Here is a 23,104-nt window from a genome sequence, read left to right as displayed (position 1 = left end):
GGATGAAGTACACAGATGCGTAACCAACTCCCACCTTTCAGACAGGCGGGGTAGGGCCTTTCCGATCCTTTCCTAATGGTAGTGAGGGCTGTTTTCCTTGTTCACATCCACCCTCAAGATTAGGACTCTGTGGACCCCCGAGTATGCATTTCTCAAAAGAGCGAAAATGCTATCCCCCAGCAGAGCCCTCAGGACTGCCTGGCTTTAAAAGGCTCCGAGAAAGCTCAGTAATCCAAAGCCGAAGCTCACCCGCGTTCCTTCTGCTCCGGACTCAGGCCGACTTGCCAGGACCAGCCCTGTGGCTTATTGACAAAAGTTGGTTTCACTAGCAAACGTGGCGGTGTGTTTACATTTGTGGGTGCCAGGGCCGCCTCTTCCTCCCCCGGAGAGCTGCAGGTTCAGAAGAGAAGAATTGTAGTGTGTGTGTGTGTGTGTGTGTGTGTGTGTGTGTGTGTGTGTGTGTGCTCCTTTGCTCTGCCCTTTAAATAAAGGGCGTGTTGGTCTTGAGGAAAGGGGAGACTCGAAGGCACAGTTGGTGCTGATCGTCTGCCACCCCATTTCATCATCCCCTCTCAAACAGGAGCTGTGTGCTAGCAGCTCTTTCTCTCCCGAGAATTGCTAGGAGGGAACCAAGCCCTCCACCCCAATCCTTGTCGCCCCCTCACCCCACCCCCGCCCCCGCCCGGGGTTCTTGGCTGTAGCTATTCCATGGAAAGTTTCTGTGCCTCTCGGAAAGCTAAGAGACTGATTCCGCTGCTGAGCTGCAAGCTCCCGGGGTGGCGCGAGTTGAAGGCAGGCGGTGAAGGGTTGCGGGGGCCAGCGGCCTGGGAGGGGCTGGCGAGAGAGCTCGGGAAGGCACTGCCCTCCCAGAGCTAGGGTGGAGAGGGGGCATCGTAGGAACACCCACCCAGATTCAAGTCACGCGCCCCATCAGGGCCCGCCTTAATCTCCTTCGGCCTTTTCTCTGTCATCTCCCCATCGGTCCTGCTCAAGTCCGCTAGCTAGGTCGGAGCACGGCCATGGGAGGAGGGTCCTGGTGACAGAAACACTCCTGAGCGCCCCCACACCCGGGCCACTGCTTTGAAGTGCGCTGCGAGCGGGCTCTGGCAATTTCTTCTTTCCTTTCATTCCTGTTATTTTGTTTTCCCTAGTCATTGATCGACTCAGTCCCCAAAGACTCAGACTTTAAAAAAAAAAAATCACAGCTTGGTGGTGCCATTTTTCCAAGCCCCGCCCCGGTGACCTGGGCTGTGCCACGGTGAGGAAGCCCCAGTAGTCCTGGCCCCAAGTGAGACAGGAGCCACGACAATGAAGAGTGAGAAAGGTTCGGCTTCTCCAGCCAGGCCGCAGAGGCACACGCCTAGGAGAGAAAGGCCAATCAGCGTTGCTGTGCTCGCGAGGGCTCCCTCTGTGATACTCTATGCTTTAACTACCTGCCACCAAGGGCTTCGGATCCCTTCGAGGCTTTCTGCACTTCACGTGGAATCCCCAGTTTCATTTGCCAGCAGCTCCGTCTGCTGAGAGGACGTTACTTTAGGGACTGCCAAGAAGCAGCAGACACAACTCGGCTGTGCCAAGACAGCATACGGTTTTGTTCTCGCCTCTCTCCCCACCCCCATCCCCGACTCGCCGTCTGGGGCGGCGGGAGGAGGCGGAGCAGGAGGTGGGGAGAAGGGTGGGGGTGGGGGTATCGGCGCAGAACAAACAAGTTCTCCAGCGAGTTGTTTACATAGCAGGTGGACCTGACGTCATCCAGGAGGCTCCTCCGCTCAGCCCAGCAGTGTGCTGGCCCGCGATTTCCCCCAACCCTGCAAGAGGTTGGTGGGGAGGGGCGGGAAGAGATTGGTGGAGAAGTTCAAACCACTTAAAAAAAAAAAAAAAATCAACAACAACAACTAAACAACAATCCCAACTACGCAAAGTAAGACAAAACAAGTGGCCCAACAGTACTGGAGCGTCTTCCAAAATGTCCCTTCCCCCAGCCCGCCCCTCGGAGGAGAGGCGGCTCCGCGCGCAGTGTGTGTACAGTTTGCACTGCCAACAACACGCGCGCGCAACCGGGTGCGCGCGCCCGCCGGTGCACGCACACACACACACACACACACACACACACTCACACACACACACGCACACACATACATGCGCGCACACACACACACATACACACACTCACACACACATACACATACAGAGATCCGGGTTGGGGGGGAGCTGCAGCGCGAGACAGCGCGAGCCTCCGAGAAAGCGCGAGACACGCCGGCGCGTGCAGCTCCCCGGACGCAGCTTCGTCCCGGCCGGAGCCCGGCGCCACCCGCAGTTGGCCCGCTAGCGCCGGCCCAGGGCATTTATGCGGCGGCCGCGTCCTCCCGCCGCAGCTTCCTCGAGCCCACCTACCCCTGGCGTCCCCCCAACTCGCAGCCGCGGCTGCTGGGACTCGAGCGTGGGTGTGTTGTTCGGGGGCTTCTGCCTGGGCGCGCTGCGGGTGCCACCTCCCGGGACTCTGCCCTCGGGGTCCCTGGTCGCGGTAAGTTTCTTCGCCCTCACTCTGACGCTCTGCACTCAGCACTCCACCCTGTCCCTACCACAGCCACTCGCGACCGGACTGCGACTTTCCTCCACGCTGCTCCCGTCGCGGCAGCAAAGTTTCGCCCCAGCGCCCGCCGTCCTGCGCGGTGGGGCCACGGTGACATGTGTCAGGTTTCGACGTGGGGTCGGGGTCGTTCTGAACCCAGCATAGCCACTTGTTGGTTCTTTGCATTTTGATTTGTGATGGTGGAAAGGAGTGTGCAGAGATCTCTCTGTGGGCTCCCGCGTGATTTATTTATTTAGTTGGTTAGTTTTGAATATGCAGAATGTTGTCTCCTCCAGAGAGACTAAGTCTGGAGGAAAAAGATGTGTCGAAACACCAGATGTGTTTGTTTACTCTGAAAAAAAAATGTTTGTTGTCTTTCTCTCTTCCTTCCCACTCTCCCTAGGGAGGAGAAACAGCAGTAAAAACATGTGGTGCTTAGAAGCGCACACTTTATTGATCAGACTGCTGACCTTTATTTACTCTAGCCAGCAAGTGCATGTTTCTTGGGTCTTAGGCACTTCTGCGTTCATCTCAGAAGTACTTATCCAAGGAACCTGAGAGGCGTCTAGGGGACACTCCTTTTCTCTCTAGTTAAGAAACTCCTGGTCCCTAGTGACGCCTGAGATAACCATGCATTTTTCGAGCTACTCCTGACCACGCTCTTCCATTTGTCCAAGAGCCAGCACGGCCCGCTTCCCTCGGGATCTGTCCCGATTTTACTTTTATTCCACTTCGGAAAGTGCTCCTTGCTCCGTGTGTGTGTGTGTGTGTGTGTGGGTGTCCTCGCGTCTTGCTCCTCCTGGGGGAAGGCTCGTGGGAGGGGCGCAGACACCTTTGTGAGAAAGGAAAGGCTTCTCCCGAGCTTTTTTTTTTTTTTTTTTAAACCCCTGTATCCAACTTTGGGTGGCTGGGACTAGCACAGAGCTAGGGAAGAGCCGCTCCAGCCATCCCTACTCCTTCACGCTTACAGAGACGCACGCGTGACTGTGAGAGCTGGCCAGACTCACCAGGTGGTCGCAGGCACAGTGAACGCGCCTCTCCTTATCCCTCTCCCCTCCCCCGGGCCAGATGCGCCCCGAAGTCCCATCTTAAAGTGGGCCCAGGCCCCTAGTGCATGGAGGAAAAGTTGCCCTCCCTGTCCCCAGACCCTAAGAACTCTTAGGTAAGTTTCTCAGGGCCTGAAGAGAAAAGGGTCATGCTTTTAGAATTAGAAGAAACTTCAAGACGAAGAAGTGTTCAGGTGGGTGTCCTTTGAAAGTGAAATCAGTGTGCATTTTGCAAAGGGTTTAGTCCAGAAGCTGAACTGTCCAGGGTTTGGGAGGCTCCTAACAGTCGGGAATCCCCTGAGGAACTGGACCCATCTGTGTGTTTGTTTATGCAGCTCTTTAAGCAACAGCTTTAAACCACTTAGTGGACAGCTGCTATCTGTGAGGCTCATGTTCCTCCCCCACCTTTCTTCCCACCACATGTTGAAATCCATTCAGTTCCTTGATCTTGAGACTCATTCCTAGAGTGCTACTTGCCTCTAGGTGGGCAGGCATTGGCAATGTGAGGTGCATGAAGTGGCCTGGGTGAGTTCTCAGAAGAGACCAGAGGGAGGAGGGAAGGATGCGAAAGACCCACGGGAGTATGTGAGGTGTGCATCTTTGCAGTCACACATTCAGAAACACTGACATAGTTATCTCCCAACATAGCCACCGGGAACTTGGAAGGAGAGTTACTTAGTAGCAGGTAAGCCCGGAGGGAGAAAGTGATGCTCTGGTGTCAGGTAGCAGAACTGGACATTTTCCAACTGGAAGTCTTTGCAGAGATTTACTTTAGAACACAAGTTTGCCTGGAAGGCACATCTTTGCATGGGCTCCTAACTCGCAGTTGTTTGCTTAGGCAGCAGTGGAGTGCAGAGAAATGTGGGCCTGCACTGGAGAGAGGAACTGAAGTGAAGATGGGCATTCAGAGAGCGTCCATCCCAAAGTCTGCAGTGTGCCATACCTCGGGAAATGTTTTATGTTGTGAAGAGGCCTGTTTATCTTTTCTGTCACTGTGAGTTATGACTGAGGATATTCTCAGTGTACTGGAATTTTTAAAAGTAGTGTTTGTTTAATGCTGTTAAACACAATTTACAATTTTGATTTATTTGCATCTCCATTAATAGAGTGCATATAGTTATATGCACTGTGATCATTAGGGCTGTCGTATTTTATGTCTGCATTAGACATTTAGTTCTCCTTCTTTCCTTGAATCTCTCTTTCCATCTCTCTTTTACTCAAACGGCTCGGGTTCATAGTTGTGCAGCTCAATACTTCCTTAAGAAAGCCACGTGGGCACAATTATTAGCAAAAATTAAGTGAAAGAAAACTTAATGTAATCAAATGGATAGATTTTAAAGAGAGGAGAAACCTGTTGATATCTCTCTCTGGGTAGGTGCGTAAGGGCACCCAGTCTAAAAAGACCCTTTCAAAGTTCACCTTTAAGCATAAAAGGTAGAATTTATTAAGGAATGATTTTTTTGACATTCAGCTGAAATGTGAATAAAGTAAATATATTTCATACATAGATGTTTAAAATGTGGCCTTTACCATTCACCATATATTACAATAAGTCAAGTGATTAAAAGGAACTTGCATGTGAACATAATGACTATACACAATTTATTGGTCTTCCAACACTGCTTTATGCTTTCAGATATAGTTGTTAGAGAATTCATAATTTTTATGTGCATGGAAACCTTAAGTGATTTTTGAAAGGAATATATTGAAGAATCCAATGTTGGCACTTTTCTCTACACTGAGGACAGCCAGTAGTTCTACTTTGAAAAAACTTTATGATTTTCTAGGAACTTAAAATAAGAAGGAACTCCCCATAATTAGCACTTGAGGAAAGGAGAGCAGGGGACAGGCAGTGATACATGCGAAAATAGTCGGTAATGAGAGGTTGGCTTCTCTTTGTTTAAGTTTCAGGTACACAAAACAACTCTTTGTGCATAGCTCTCAGGTTATATTCTGTAGAAAGCATAATTTAAACATGTAAAGATAACCAGCTGGTTTGGCTCAGATTCTTACAAAATAAAACAGTAAAATGGTCAGAGTCAAACCAATTTACTAAATATTTTGATGGCAAGAGAAGATGGGAACAACGCAGATCCTAATTACATAAAAGAAATAATTTTTGATGTGTCTTAGGAGTTACAGTTAGAGCTGGTCAACACTTTTGTCTCTTTCAATGTTGATAACCTCATGTTGAACTGGCTATTAGTTATAATATTTAACAGAAAACTGAATAAGAGACAGAGACATGCAATTTCCACCTTTCTATATGAAATCAAAGGAAGGCCCTTGGCTACAAAGAAGAAAAAGTGATTTAGGACTCAGACCATGAATAACTTTTGTTGGCAGTTTCATTAGTTAAAACAAAAATAAAAATCATAGTTAAATTGAGACATAGCAACAAAGCCTTTCCTATTACTTATTACTAATATTTGGCACACTTGAAATATTTTATGGGCTTTGTGATAATTTATTGTACTTGTATTTGTGGGAACAAAATGTCCTAAGTAGTGCCCCCAAATAAAACTCAATGAGATTTTAATAATTCTATAGATGTTTGAAAGCAATCTCATGTGGCTCCTTATTTAGAGGGTTCCAAAGGCCCGAACAAATCCAAAGCAGAACGATTGTGTGTATTCTAAGGGCATCTGTAAAAATTCACACGGTTGAAACTTTAAAGAAATGTATTTTGGTGTCCAGGGTTTGCAGACAGTTTAAAGCTGATTCCGATTCTACACGCTGTTGTTAGTCCCCCTCTTTGGAAGAAATACACATTTTCTAGGCTCAGCTGTTTATCTCTTAGATATTCTTAGACTGAAGTCATGTCACTTCTATATTCTTTATCAGGGAAAATCATTTACGTTTGCATTTTGGTTTACTGTCTATTGTTTTCTACATGAGGTCTGTCACGTCCTCTTTCTGCTGCTGCTTTCTTGTGGTTTTGTTCTAAACTTCCAGTTGCTGTGTTTATCAGAACTCCAAAGTGGGTCCCATAACTATTTTTGTTTGTTTTATCTTCCATCTTAACTAAGCATTGCTGGGAGGGCTGTCTGAAATTGTGCTTAGTTCCCTCTTCCAGCCTAGCATTGGTTAAATTAAAATTCATTATTACTGATGACTGTGAATACTCATATTGTCTGGGGCTCTTCCCGTGTATCTAACATTGCTTGATAAAATAAATGGTTACTGCAACATTCATATTTCCTTATCTTATTACCTCTGATTTATTTGAATATATATATGTATATACACATACACACACACATATATATACATATATATATTATACACATATAATTATATTTCTTTCCTATGCCCTGTATCTTCATCTATCTTTTACCCAATAATTTCCTGACAAAACAAATACAAAAGTAACTAGTTATAGTGAAATGTAGCAGAATATTATGACTCAGGGACCAGTGATACAAAGAGAGATGTTAGAGAAGACTTAGATTTGTTGTAATATCACTAATATTAAACAAACAAAAAACAAACCAACAAACAAACACAGCTTGCCTCTGGTGATCTGGGTTCTTAGTTGTGGATATTAAAGCTACTTTTTCTAAGTAATATCTTGGGTAATTTAATGTCTTCTCGAATGTAGTATTATTCTATATTGGCTTTAGTAATTTTAGAAAATGTCTTACTTTGTAGTTGAACTAATATGGAGTTTGTGTTCATGCACAGTGATAATGGCCTAGAGGCCAATGTCCATATTCTCTGTTCTCTGAAACAGAGATGGCATAATCCCTGTTCTGTTTTTTAAGCCATGGTATGTATGAGTGATTTACAGCTAATGATTTACCCTTTAATTTCTTTGTGTAATTGTGAGCTTTGTTTGCTCTCTTTTACTTGGCATGAATTTTTTCATTTTTTCCAACTTACCACCTGCAACTAAACTCTAGAATTATTTCAGTTCATATATGTCTCTCTACAATTTTATTTTAAAAGCACTTTCCCCATAAGCTACCAGTGCTGGCCCTGGTTAACCTTTGATTTCCATGATTTGTGAAGTATGCACTCTTGAATTCAACTTTCCAATCAGTTCTGCTCGGCTCTCTTCTGCCTATGATCCACCAAGGATATCCACACCATCCTTTTCCTTTATATTGATAGCTTTGTCCCTTGGAACTGACATCTTCATCCCTTTCTGCTCTGGCAAATTATTTTCATTAGCAGGAGCGAATAAGAGTTAATGTTGAAAAAGCACATCACTGTGAAGCAAATGAATTCCCAAGGGGTTTTAAAGCTCTCAGCATTTTTAGTTTATTAATGTTCCTCAATTCCCTTCAGTTTCTGTCTTGGAAAACTTAAAATATACTTTGTGGAAGATAATGTTAACTTAAAATTTATTTAAGTTTTTAAGAGTTGCTTTTAAAGATTTTCCTGGCATGTCAAAAAGATTATAACACTGTAATGTTACAATTTTTCTTTTTTTTAAAAACAGGTTGAGGAACTTTCTCCAAACAAAAAAAAAATCCAACTAGAAAGAACATAAATGTGTTTCTTTTTTCTGGTATTCATTTATGCCTTTTTTCCCCCTTTGATCTCAACTTCTGTGTTTACTGGATGGTATTTTCTGTGAAAGCCTTTGTACTGTTTTAGTATTTATCTCTGATGACAGCCATCATTTTGTAACTTTTTCTCAACCTTAAGGAAAAAGTAACTTTGCTTCTTAATGTGTCATTCAGGAGGAAGGAAAGAAACCAATGCGAGGCCCACTATAGAGAAAGCATGAAGTTTCTTCCTGCCTGATATAGTGAGGAGGAACTTAGAGCACACTATCCAAATACCTTAACATCTTACCATGTGGAGACTGTCATAAAATCATATTTTCAAAAATGAACCCTAAACATCTGTAAAAATTATTCTTCACTGGTACTTCATGAAAAGTTTTGTTTCATTTCTGTCTATATGCCTGTGTTAACTTTCCAATCCCTTCCCTCCATCACTTGGAGCCTGCCTTTAGTTTAGTTAAATGCCAGCTAAATGGGTCTTCGCCATACAAACTGAAGCTATAGAATGGGTCAGGTGCACCATTAAATATTGTAGTCAAGAGTTTTTTGTTGTTGTTTGTTTGTTTTTAATCTCCGCATACTACATAGTACTCTATGGCGATAGTGTGCCTTTAGCATTAGGCCTCATTAAGCTACTCTTCTATTCATCTTCTGACACCCCATTAGGCTCCTCAGAATGAAAAAGATCTCACATAAGGTCTTATTATTTTTCTTAATACTGTGTACTCTGGCCTTCTTAATGTTGCTCAAAATAGACTGGGCTATTTCCTATTCAACATTGTATAGGTATGTTTCTCCCTGTTCTCCATCTGGAATGCTATACAGTAGGGTGTCTTTGCCAACTTCAGCTCCCTGATCAAGGTATCAATACTACAGAACACTCTGACTGTTTTCATAAAATGCACATCTTCCCTGACTGTACTACATTAACTTTACTGCATATCATTTTTCTCCAAAGCACTACAATATATTGGAATTTATAAAAGTTCCTCCAGCATAATGTATATTAAATTATGGTGTACATGCAGTGTGTTGTATTTTTCATGATGACATACAACCAGTGTGGTATGCAATCAATACTGAAATACTTCTAGTGTGGTGTATATTTAATTATGAAGAGCATCCAACCATATTGTATTTTCTATGATGATATATATCCAATGTGATATATATATTCAATGATGATATAGTTGAAGTGTGATGTATTTTCAATGACGATATACATCCAGTGTGTGTGTGTGTGTGTGTGTGTGTGTGTGTGTGTGTATGTGTGTGTGTTCATGATGATATCTATCCAGTGTGGTACATATTCTGAGATGGTATACATCCATTGTGGTATTATTTCATGTTAATGTAGCTCCAGGATGATTTATGATGGTAGACATTCCATAAAATGCATATTCCATAGACCTTCAGGTTTTTGTTTTTTACTTGTGCTTAGGACAGTGGTTTGCATTGGCTAGGAACTCCATAAACCCTTGTTGAATGAATAATGAGTAGTTTACAGGAGTCTAAAGAGATTACTTCCAATTGGAGCATTTCTCAACATGTTATATTGCCACTGTAATATATTTTTATCTTAATTTTCCATCCTATAACATTTGAATGTCATATCACATTGAAAAACTGTTTACTATTGTATTGGCAAAGTCATGGTTCTTGTCTTAGGTGGGTACCTATGATCCCCAATTTGATATATCTCCAGAGTTAGCTCTTGCTGTCTTGGAACTTGCTATGTAGACCAGGCTGGATTTGAACTTATGGCACTTTTCTGCCTCTCTTTCCCTCTCTTTTGTTCTTGAGTAACAATATTACATGTTACTGTTGAAAATTGTCAGTAGGTATTTTTGGTTTTAGACAACAGTCTCTCAATGGGTGAGTATTTCTGCATGATGCCTTTTTTTTTTTTTTAACACAAGTTAAACTGGCATATTTTACATTACATCATAAGAATAGTATCGATACTATCTATACATGTTTCTAATGGCTATAGTGTCAATATAACGTGAGCAAACCAGGTGTTTCTGGAACTTAATACAGAGATATGAAGGGAAATCGGAAAAATCAAGATCATATCTATATGGAAAGAATCTTACATCTTTATAATGGGAAACATCGTAAGTTTTCAAATTCCTCTATCTGTCTGTCTATTTGTATACACATCTTTCCACCCTAAACAGAACAAATTGGAGATTTATACTTTGATGAAAACTATGTCTCCATGTCTCCAATCTTAAAACCTCACACAGTTTATTGAAATTCCCCATGGCTACAGAAACATAAATAAGATATCCAGCGATCAGTGTAGTACCATGCAGGTATTTTCTTATAGCTGCAAAGAACTGCAGATCTCCCTCAACACTGTCTTCGTATCTAATGTCTCACTAACTTGCTAAGAAATTTTATTGTATATTGCAGATATCTTGAGAATGAGAATAGAGTTTCTAATATTTTCTCTGGATAAAGGAGAAACAGGAGTCTACTCAGACTGCCCTGTCTGATTTCCCTCTGTCCTTGTTCCTTTATTATCTCCCTGGCTCGATAATGCTTGAGAAGCTCTGAAACAAGACAACACAGTGACTTATTCATACTTGCTTCTTCTCCTCCCCCATCAATACCTGTTACCCTCCAGCCCCCAGCTTCAGTTCCTCTTGCCCTGCCCTGTGGATACTCAGTGCCTTCCATGGCTCCATCTGATTCTATCTGGCAATATTCTTTGTCATTGCTGGAAGCAAGACATAGTGCATTCAAGGATTTTTTATGATAGTTTTGCATATCAGAATGATTATGAAAAGTTTTGAAAATAGCTTAATTGCTACCCCAGATAGTAAAAGTAGCCAGCTTGGCTTCCCGTTCTGATCTCCATGTTAAGAACTCAGAGGCCTGCAATTTGATGCGACAGCTAACTATATCTATTATTGTTGTGTGATTTTAGATGATACTTCCTCCAGAATTAAAAAAAGATACTGGATTAGTTTTCAGATTACTTCCAACCAAAGCATCTTATGAAACATATGGAATGGAGTTTAAAGCTACAAAATATTCTCTACTTACTAACACATAAATCTATACATAAGAATAAAAGAAGAAAAAAGGATATATCTGAAAATAGAAACAATGCCAACAAAAAATTATCATTACTTGCTTCTATTGTATAGCAGGAAAACACAGGGATTCAGTTAAAATTGAAGACTTTTTTTTTTTTTTTACAAGCTTTTTTTTTTTTTTTTTTAATCCCATAAGCTATATTTAGATCACTCTTCTTCACAGACAGGAAACGCAGCCACCTCTTATTTAGCCAGGATGCTGAAACAAGTGGGGGATGAATGTGGAGGTGATCACACTGGGATCAAGAAACATACTCAGCCACCTGGAATTCTCTTCTCTGAAGGTCAGAGAACTCATATTCTGTATATGTTAATTTACTAAGAGTTTCATCCTGGCCCTCTGTTACGTCATATGTTTAGCTATTGATAGTACCAATGCAGAAATATCTGGACATGTATTTGATAAAATTTGTCTTTTTATAATTAGTTTAAAATTAGAGGGGCTGGCCAGACGTCTTAGGGTTAAAGATGCTTTTATCTCGGCCTGATGATCTGAGTTCATTCCCTAAGACTCACATGGTGAAATCTGAAAAGTTGTCTTCTGCTTGCTTTGGGGGCCATACAGCACACATACATCCCATACTTGGTGCTGGTTAGTATTTTTTAATTTGACACAAACATAAATATACCTGTGAAGAGACTCTAGTTTGTAATCAGACCCAGACTTGCCCGTAGGCATGTCTGTGGAGCATTTTCCTTATATGTAACTGATGTAGCAGGGTCAAGCCATGGTGGGTGGTTTCATATCTGGGTGGCAGTAGGGTGGGCTAGACCAGAGTATATAAGAAAAGTAAGCCGGGAGGTGGTGGCACACGCCTTTAATGCCAGCACTCAGGAAGCAGAGCCAGGCGGATCTCTGTGAGCTCGAGGCCAGCCTGGGCTACCAAATGATTTCCAGGAAAGACACAAAGCTACACAGAGAAACCCTGTCTCAAAAAACAAAACAAAACAACAACAACAAAAAGTATCTGATCCAGGTGGTGGTGGCACACACTTTTAATCCCAGCAATCGGGAGGCAGAGCCAGGTGGATCTCTGTGAGTCTGAAACCAGCCTGGTCTAACAGAGGGAGATCCAGGGCAGGCACCAAAGCTGCACAGGGAGACCCTGTCTCAAAAAATAAAACAAAACAAACAAAAACAAAAACAAAAAGTATCTGAGCAAGTCAGAAGGAGCAACCCAGTAAGCAGCATTCTTTTCTTGGTCTCTGCTTCTGTTCCTGCCTCCAGGTTCCTACTTTGGCTTTCCTTGATGATGGACTGTGACCTGTAACCCAAAGGCTTTTCCTCTCCAGTTGTTTTTAGTCATGGAATTTATCACAGCCAAAGAAAACAAACTAAGACAGAAATTGGTACCGGATAATGGATGTTAGTGTGGTGGATATGAGGGAGGATTGTATAAGCATTTGGAACTCTGGGCTGGAAAGTCCTTGAGTGCTTGGAGTTTATCGGGCTCTTCTGTTGTAGCTTGGAAGGTAAGAATGCTGAGAGAAGTACAATGCCGACCTGACTTACAAAATTTCAGAGGGAAGCGAGGACTCTTTGGAGGCTATTTGTATGATATTTTCTATTAAACTGGTGAAAATGAAACCTGTCATCCACTGTGACAGTAGTTACTGGTCAGCTAGTACCACAGAATCAACTTTGATTCATAAGAGACTAGCATCATCAAGGTGAAACGTTCTGGGAAGTATTTCCCCCACTGGGTTAGCACATACGGACTATAGTCTAGAGGGACCCAAGGCTGTATCTGTGGAAGAGAACTGGACCATGTTGAACAGTCTTCTATGTGGTTCTGGTTTTGAAGTCAGGAAGGGGTCCTTGGATATAGTCTCTGCTTCAGTTTCTGGTTTGATTTCCCTTCAGGATGGAACATAACCTGTAAGCCAAATAAGTCCCTCCCACCTCCCCAATGTTGCATAGTCTTTTTTTTTTTCAACTTGACACATACTAAAGTCATGTAAGAAGAGGTAAGCTAATTTGAGAAAATGCCATCTGATTGGCCTGTAGGCAAGGCAGTGAGAAGAACTACATTCTTTCAGTATTGCTTGGCTCAAGGAGAACTGGGATTATTACATGGTTTACTACATCAGAAGTTGTGTCCTAAGTGCCTTGAAATATTTTTCTTCTTTGCTTGAGTACTGCCAAATGATTTTGACCACCACAACAGTTCTTTGCTCTCTGGTTTTCACTCTTAAACCTTGGCTGTGTGATGAATATACTCATCTCAAAAGCACATATTAGAAAAGATCATAGTCTCTAATTTCAGGACCTTTCTCTGTCACAATCAGACCACTAAACAAAGTCAACAACAGAGAACAGCTACAAGAAGTTCTTGTTTCTCAGGAGAGTGGAGAACAAATCTGTTAGATTTGAAGCACATAAACTTGCAGCCATTCATACTTCCAAAGACTTTTCCTTGTCACAGAAAATGTAATTATGTGCTTAAAAATAAAATTATTTGAGAATCAGATACCTTTTCCAATTAAAATAGTGGTAAAGTATACCTATCTTTAACTTTAAATTTTAGGTATATGGGTGTTTTGCCTACATGAATGTTTGTGCATCACCTGTGTGCCTAGTGTTGGCAAAGCCCAGGAGAGGGTGTTGGATCTCCTTTAACTGGAGTTACAGATGGTGGTGAGCCTCTATGTGGGTATTAAGAAAAGAACCTGGCTCCTCTGGAAGAGTAGCCATGTCTTTGACTGCTGAGCATCTCCTCAATCCCTATGATGAGCATATTTTGAATCTATACATAAAAAAATATGACAGCAAAAAACATAGAACTCATGGATAATGAAGTTAATGTTAATTTGTTATCATAAGAATTATATTTCTTATAGGACTATATTCTAAAACTTGAATGTGAATGAATAATTCTTTATCAAGTCATGAAACAGTGCAAATGTATTGGATTATTTACGAAAAGAAAATTTGTTGTATATTTGAAATTTCATTTTAAGGTAGGTTGTTTCTGTTTTTCAGAGCCTTGTGTTTTTCTCAGAAAATAATCTCTTCTAATAGGTTTTGTTAATGATAATTCATATTAAAAATCTAGTCCTTAATTATTGTTTCAAGCTCCTTTACTTCCATTTTCAGTCCAAGATTTTTTGGTATATGGTAAACTTCATCCCATTTCAGTGTGATTCTTTATAGTTTGGTAAGTCCAGAGCTGCATCCATCACAACTGAAGTACCGAGCAGAGCAGCTAGCTTTAGTACCATCACCCCATTTCTTCCACGTACCTTTTAGTATTCCTCCTGATTCTTAGTCCCCGGTGACCACTGATCTATTTTCAATGCCTGCGAGCTTTTCTTTTCTAGTGGGGCAGGTAGCCTTTGGAATCAGGGCTTGTCACTTGGTGCAGTGAGTCTGAGGTACATCTGTGTGGTTATACCATTCTTGCCATTGCCAGAATCTACTTGCATTTTTCCCTTTATAATTGCTTAGGGTTTTGAATTCTAAGTTTTTATCCAGATACAGTTGTGTGTGTGTGTGTGTGTGTGTGTGTGTGTGTGTGTGTGTGTGTTATTCATCATTTTGTTGGTTATGAACAAAATGATGTTTCCTATTAAACAATATCTATGATTAATATTGGAGTTGTGTCAAAGTTCTTCCCAGTCCTAGCTCTACCACTGGTCTCTCTTTCTTGCTTTCATTTTAAAAAAAAATGTTCCTTGTTACCATAAGTGCTTATTTTTTATACTTTTACAGCCCTTAGCATCTTTTGTTTGATTGAAATAGATGAAGTCTATTCATGTAATTATTTCTTCCAAAAGAAAGAGATTCATTATCAACTATTTAATAATAGGCAATTGTTTATTCATCTCTCAATCAGTGGGCATATTTCATTTCAACCACATATACACTCATGGAAAGATTAGTAAGAAGAATACAAGAATCCTAGCGTAGAAAGGGATCTTTGAAATAACAAAATTAAATTAATTCTCTAATCCCTATTCCAAGCCTAATAGAAATGTAGCTTGGAGATTCTTATCTGAGAGTGTCTGTCAAATTGTCTGTGGGCGGCAATATATGCAAAGAGAGAATGCCCAGAGAGGCTTTTAATACAAATTGTGAGTTTGAAGATGTTGTAGAATATTATTTTAAGATCTGTTACATTTGTTTATGCTGTGGAATAGTTTTTCAATGATGCAAAGATGTGTTGCATTTGTTTAACTCCATGGCTTGCTGTGTAGCTGGGTGGGTGGCCTCTGATGTCCTCCTCTCCTTCTTTTCTCGCTCCCCGACTCTCTCTTCCCAGATTTCTCTTTCTATTTATTCTCTCTGCCTGCCAGCCCCTCTTATCCTTTGTCCTACCTAGCTACTGGCTATCCAACTCTTTATTAGAGCAATCAGGTGTTTAGAAAGGCAAAGGAATGCAGCTTCACAGAGTTAAACAAATGCAACATAAAAGAATGCAACACATCTTTGCATCACACCATAAACAAATTTAACACATCTTAAACTAATATTCTACAACAGAAGGGGAAAGGTTGAAATGGAAATGACCCCAGCGAGCCAAGATAGGAATGGGCAGGGACAGTGTGGGGATGTGCCTGGTGTGTTTGATCTGTGTGGTAAGTAGAGTAATGGTGTCTGAATACAAAGGAGGAAGTGACCTCATGTAGGCTTTGAGAATGGCTTTCAAGCACTTCTGCAACAAACAAACAAACAAAATGTGCTAACAATATGTCCAATTATCCAAGATGGTTTGGTTCTTGTAAAGTTCTTTCTCACCTTGGAGGGAATTAGTTGTGGTCAATCAATTAGCCCTCACTTTGTCCTGGTGCCTTCAATTTGCACAGTATATAACAACATTTTGTATTTTGGAGTTGTATGTCACAGTACTTTTTTTCTTTCTGTCTTGGTTTAATGAAGTCAGTTTTCTTAAATATTCTCTATGTATGAAAAAATGCATTTAAAAATAATATTTGCTGAAGTTTCCTTTTAACATATATTAAGAGTTGAATAGTACACAGTAAGCATGTCTGCCCAATATCTGTTAGCAAACTAATTTCTTTTGTTAACATTCCTGTCATTTATTTTATATAAATTTCAGTTAGTATAGAATGTGAATCGTTTGTTTTTATATGTGATTTGTATTTTGGTAAAATTTATGACTCTTTAAATCTGTTTTACACGCTATCAGGTGTTCAAATTATTTTTTTTCTGTGTCAGAAATTGTGCCACCAATAATCATTATTAATTTATTATATATTTCATTGAATTATTTTTTTGAAACATTAGCCAGAAAGTACCTAAGAATAAGCCCTGTGGTTCTGACTAATGTTGCACACTTGAGGAGTTTCTTCACAGAGACGAAACTCCAATTTAGGAAAGCTAATGATGATAAGCGACTATAAGCAATCCTGGCCATTGTTCCGGGAGGCACCTCCTCTCTATTCCTAGGCTTCTTGTTTCAATAGCCATGAGCAATTAATACAGATGGAAAGAAGCAGAGTGCTTCTGCTTGCAAAATGTGCATAAATATGAAAGATCCATCAAAAGTATCTTCTTCTCCCAGATGTCGTGAAAGTTTCCAAAGTAAACAAATAGTAAATGGCCTAAGTCCGAGTTAGCCAGCAGAGAATTTCTCCATATTTTCTTGGTTCAGATATTCTGCAGCTAAGGCATTTCTCTAATCACTCACCTAGTAACGACGGCAGTAACAGAAGCAAGTTTGGACACAGCTTGTTTTAAACAAATCTATGCCAGATTGGTTTCATTCATTCATTCATTCATTCATTCATTCCAAATCATCTGTTTAATAGCCTGTTTTAGAATTTTGTGCAGCATAGTGCTAAACTCACTAATCTTTATTTTTTACGATATTATTATCTTAAACAATAAAAAAAACCCATAAAACAAAACAAAACAAAAAAGCAAAAACCAATTTGGCCCCTAAGTGTACTATGTCTGTTTGTGATTTTGAGATCATTATCTGTGGTTCTGTGATAATACTTACAGGCTTTCTAACCAATGTATTACAACTTTGATCCTGCGGTTCCATACACTTGCATTTCAAGTGACATCTTTTCTTGACCTTTGATGTTCTTATTAATTACACCTGAGTCTTTATTCCATCTTCCTATCTTTCTCTAGTTTAAGAGGTTAAAAATATTCAGAATTCAGAGGTTTATTCTTGGCGCTTGATGATAACCTACATTATTACCTAATAGAAGGCTTAGTTCTTCCTTAATATGTTCCCCACACCTAAATAGATAATGATATGCCCATAGAAATGTTTTTGTGGGTTTTTCCAGTATGTTCAGAGCATGTGTTACAACTTTGAGTCATGTTTCTATGCTATTTCTTGCCACATGAGTCACTTCTGAGATGGAGTACTCCCAAAGAAAGTCTAGTCATTCTTTATGTATTTTCTCATATATTTTTTCAATGGTTACTTTTTAGTGCTAAAGGATCATAACATTACTTTAAATAATGCACAATTTTAGTAAATGAAATAGCAAAGCCACCCTTGATTTTAATGTTTTATACCAAGTTATTGTATGTAGCAGGGGTCAGCATAATGTCTTTGTAAAGGGCTAGATGGTATAGAAAATATGGACCTGCTATATCTGTTGAAATTATTTGTTGTACAAAATATAGGTAGGTATGAATGATATTGAAATGTATGAGTGTGGTTGTGTTCCAGTAAGTTTTATTTATGGAAATTTTAATTTTACTGTTAGATCAAATTTTATCTCATAAAATATGAAAGTCCCATATTTTTTCATTCAACTTTGTAAAACCCATTCTGATCTTACAGATTATTAAAAATCATGCAGTGATCCAGCTTAACACATGGACTATATTCTGATAAAGATAACACAAATATAGTTATGCAGTAAATATAGTCTATTCCTAAAACCCACAACACATTTCAATTTATGTGCTTGAAATTAAAAGCTTAAAATTATCATGGATATCTAAGAATTCTGTCATAAATTCTTCCATAAACTATTTTTTTGTCAATGCAGTTAAGTCTGAAGTAAGTAGTTTTTACACATCCTATAGAGAGAAGTTGTCAGCTAGTCAGTAGCTTTAGATGATCTATTTTAGGCACAGTTAATATCATAGTATATATGGTGATAATAACACGACTTGTTGAGTCATAGAGTTTTAGATAATGGTTCAAGAGGAATATATTACCATTCTGCCAGAGGTTGGTGCACACAAAACATCAGGGGCATCATCAGGTAGGTAGAAGTGTTAGGAAGCATCACATCAAGTCCCAGAAATGCTCACATACTTATTTGTAAGTTGGAACTTATGTAGGTTGTGGATACAGGAAACATGCGTGAAGCAGGTGGTTAGACCGAGCCATCTGAAAGCTGTTCTCACCAGGACAGCCACTCAGTTACATTTGCTGCTGTGCCTTTAGCTAAGAAGGCTTTCTACCTGTGTTTATTTATGTTTGCATTGTTTCTGCATCCTCGTATTTCTTTATGCTGCAAAACTTGTTCTTATATTTGCTGTATGTTTTGGAGGTTATTCACTCAAGCTGGAGGTGATGGGGGACGAGGGGAAGACAGGCCATAGGAGTAGAAGGTGACTTTTCTTCTTTCTTCAGTAGCATTTCCCTAAGTAGTGGATGATGGAGTATTCCTCCTCTTTTCTTCCTCCTCCTTTCTTTCCTCTTCCTTCTGTCTTTACTTTCCCAGCTGCAACATTCCACACACACCTCACTTTAACAAGGAGTCCTAATGTGGAAACAATATTTCCCACAGTCTTTTATGAAAACAAGTTAAATATTACTTTTAAATTCTTCCATATATGTGTATACACACATATACATGCACACGCTCACTATTATAGTACTAATATGTACTATTCGACATCTTAAATTATGACTTTTGGCTTCCAACTAACTGCCTATTTATTCCCACTGTTTTACTGTTGAACTCATTTTGAATATCTTTGCCCTAATTCCTCTTACGTGAACTCCATTCTTTATTGTATTAAGGCTTAGAAGACAATTTAATCCTGCAATATTGTAATTCCTTGTGAAATAACTTAGGCCAGAGATATGTGAACTTTATTATTGTTTTGAATATTTAAATTTTGATTCATTGATCTAGATGGTTATCATTGTGTGGGATGAAATTTGTTTTATGATAGTATACATGATATTATATCAAAGTTTTAGTCAGAATGGGCTCTCAAAAGAGATTTTAAATAAAGCATTTATGGAAAAAAATCAGGCTTATCTGTTTTAGAGTTAAGAAAACAAGAAATGAAATATTTATGAGTCAAGGCTTGGCCGTATGAGAAAGTACAGACACGGCTGTGGTTTCATTACGTTACTTACAGTATTTGTGTGACCTAAAAAGCTCAAAGTGCAAAGGACCTAATGCAGTCAGGTATGAGGGCTGCTGAGATAGCTAATGAAAGATGGTTCTCTCCCTCTTCCTCCTTCTCTTTTTCCTTTCTTTCTTTTTTCTTTTTCTTTCTTTTTTTGTTTTGTTTTCTTTTGAAAATGTTACTAGCGGTTGAGGAAATACAGCTACTCGATGGAGAAGGTAATTCAAATTTAAGAAAGACTGAACTGAAAACTATGGATTTCATACATTTTGTGCATAATCCTTACTCTACAAGTAGTTACACGGTTCCTTTCTCTTTTGAAATCACATTTTTTTTCTACTAAGAACAGTTAGTCACATAGAGCAGTTGCTAATTTATCTAAAATTTAAAATATACTAGTAAAAGTTGGAATAAATTTAATGTGTTTTCTGAAATGACCGTGGTATCCTAATGCAAAACATCTGTCCTGGCTAGTTTTGAGTCAAATTGACACAAGCAAAAGTCATCTGAGAGAAGGGAGCCTCAATTGAGAAGATGTTTCCACATGGGCAGGGCAAAGATCCCCTGCTTCATGCCTGAGGCAATGAAAGAGGTGACCCTGAGGTCCTAAGAGCAAGGGAGCTGCTCCTGCCCTTCACCAGCTGTGGCACTGGGGAAAGCAGGTCCTGCACCTTCCCTGGGCAACACAGCAGAGCCAGCCCTATTAGTAGAAGTGTAGGTGACCAAGCCTCATAGATGTGAGCATGGGAGAGCTGTCCCCACTACTTGTCTGTCATGTGGAGGTGTGTGCAGGGGAGATATACGCCCCTTGTCCCTTGCCCCTCAAGGCATGCCACAAACAAGAGAGCTGACTCTCGCCCTTACCAGCTGCAGCACTCAGGAAAGAGGACCTGTTCCTTGATTTTGTAGCATAGTAGAGCCAGCCTTGTTGGTGGAAGTGCAGGGAAGCTGGCCCTGGGAGTGTGAGAGTGGGATAACTGCCCACACCACCCTAGTCTGCCATGTGGTGGTGAGTGCTAGGAAAGATGCCCTCCCTCCCTTGCTCCTGCCACCTCTGGTGAGCAAGGGAGCTGACCTTCCCCCTTAGGAGCTGTAGCACTTGGGAAAGTGAACCCTGCACCTCACTGGGAAGCATAGTAGAGCTGATTGTATTGACTAGGGTCCAGATGAACTGGCCCTGAGAATGTGAGCATGGAAGATCTGACCCTGAGGCTCATCTTCCATGTGGTGGGGTGTGTATGTGTGTGTGGGAGGGAGATGCCTGCCCCCACTGCCCTGCTGCTTGTTGTAGATGGGAGAGCTGGGCCTGAGGTCATAAGAGCAGGAGAGCTGGAGAGTGACTCTTTATACCTCTCCTGGGCAACAGAATAGAGCTGGTCCTGAAGGTGTAAGTGTGGGAGAGCCAACCATGAGGATGTGAAAGTAGGAAAACTGGCTTCATCCTTTGCTATCCCTTGAAGAGGTGATGCTGGAGAACTCACCCTGGTGGTGAAGAGAGGAGAGCTAGAAGGCTGACCAACCTTGAAACTACCACAGCCCAGGACCAGGGTTATGAATTGGCCCCAACTATGATTTGCGGAGCACATGAAGACGCAGTCCTGCCTTCCCAAATCTGGAGGCTCTCCATGACACAGGGCAACAACACGATATCCAAGAGGAGTCCCAGTGAGAACCTAGCATTGACAGTGTAGCAGAAACCAGAGGCCTTGAACCAGACCAATGTTTCTTTGCAAAGAACACTTGCACTTGCAGACATATCAATAAAAGGGTTTACTGCTGACTCACTATGTCACACTACAGCTTCCATGATGAGATTTCCCCTTTTTTTTTTCTCTTAAGTTTTATTTTATTTTGGGGAGAGGTTTCAAGGACAGAGGTCAGATATGAAGTGACAGAAAATGAATGGGATCAAGACGCATGAAAGACACAAAGAATAGATAGAAAGTTTAAAAAAGAAAAAGAAAATGTCTCCATAATATCAGGTTGTAGGAAAGCCTGTATGGCATTTTCTTAATTAGTGATTGATGGAGGAGCTCCTAATCACTTGGTGGTGCCGTCCTTGTGCTGGTGGTCCTGCTTCTAAAAGAAAACAGGCTGAGCATGCCCGTAAGCGCACTCTTTCATGCTCTCTGAATCCGCTCCTGCCTCCAGGTTCCTGCCCTTTTTGAGTTTCTGTCCTGACTTCCTTTGGTGATGGACTAAGATGTGGATGTGTAAGCTAAATAAACCCTTTTCTCCCTAAGTTGCTTCATAGTGTTTCATCTTGTCAATAGAACTAAAACAACACCTACATAAATTATGTCAAATCAAGCTAAATATTCCATTAGCTGTAGGGATCAATCATCTTTTGTTGCTAGGATATAAAAATATTTATTCAACCAAAAAGTACTAATATAGTTGAACAGGATTATGTTTTTAAGCTTTTAAACACGATGCTATTGAGGAAACATCTTGGCTACAATATAAGTAAGTCAAAAATTTCACTGTGATATTTTTTTCCTGTTCACAAGAATAATTTGGTGGAAACTGGTATAAGGCTGATTACCATGTCTGATCTGGATTTTCTGGTTTGAGTTTCTGTTAGACTGAGTAAGACAGAAACATGCAATTTCATGTAGAGAGAACAAATTATATAAAGAAAGGGATATCATTGGAGTTCTTTAAGTAGGGCAGAGTTAAAAAAGGATATGAGAGAGACTGAGACAGTTTTGTTGCTAGTGTGATTAAAGGTGGGGTGTTTTATTTTGTGCCAATTTCTGTGGAATATCCCCCAGAACCAAAGTGAATGATTTGTTTAAGGTCTTTGTGTTCATGATTATTACTGTACATATTATCATAGTAGTTTACTTAAAACTATATAAAAATTAAGTGAAAATTTGAGACTTTTCTGAGAATTTCACTACTTTGAGTAAAAAAGTTTGAAGTTTTAAAAGCTTTCTCAATTTGTTTGTTTGTATCAATAAGCTGTTTTGAATTGGGAATTCATTTTTTTCCCTCCACTGGAAAGAATCATTATAAATATCATTAACTTATGATTCAAAATTGATAGAAAATTATGTTCCAATAATAGGGTTTAAATTTAATTTACTTCCTTGAATTTTAAGTGGAGGAGTTGTAGCCACCTGGTTGAGCTATCACTTTCTGAACACTCCCCGTGTCCAATCTAGCAAATCAAAACAAAGGATATGAAAACAAAATGACGCTGTTACCCTCTTCATTGCTAAATTCCGATACCCACTCTGAGCTCTCATGTGAACTGATGGTGAACATTTGACTAGAGATATTAGCTTTGCTATTTGTAAACATCTTACATATAATTCTTAGGTTTCTACTCGGATTGCTGTATTAATTCTATAGGAAACCTTAAGGAAAATATACTATATGCTTTTTGAAGACAAGGAAATAAATTACTGTTTTCCCACTGTTAAATTGCTAGCAAATTCCAGACCTCATATTTACCTCTTTCTTAGTTCATGTTATGTCTTCTGGATATACCACACGGCTCCCTAGGAACTGCACATCTGAGTTTCTGAATGACTGTGGATGTTGTCTGTCTGGAT

At 40.3% G+C, this 23,104-nt stretch overlaps 1 protein-coding gene across 2 annotated transcripts in view; it reads left to right on the top strand.

The window, feature by feature from the left end:
• The first annotated feature begins 2,174 nt into the window (after positions 1 to 2,174).
• Foxp2 (forkhead box P2) overlaps positions 2,175 to 23,104 on the top strand; it is a 531,866-nt gene continuing 510,936 nt past the window's right edge. For both annotated transcript variants that reach the window (XM_036182609.1, XM_036182613.1), the window contains exon 1: positions 2,175 to 2,524. The gene's annotated coding sequence lies outside the window, so the exon portion shown is untranslated. The remainder of the gene's footprint in view (positions 2,525 to 23,104) is intronic.

Source organism: Onychomys torridus, chromosome 3 (assembly GCF_903995425.1).
Source record: "Onychomys torridus chromosome 3, mOncTor1.1, whole genome shotgun sequence".
Taxonomy (NCBI): Eukaryota; Metazoa; Chordata; class Mammalia; order Rodentia; family Cricetidae; genus Onychomys; species Onychomys torridus.
The sequence above is the reverse complement of the archived record's forward strand: the minus strand, read 5'-3'. Positions and strand labels throughout refer to the sequence as shown.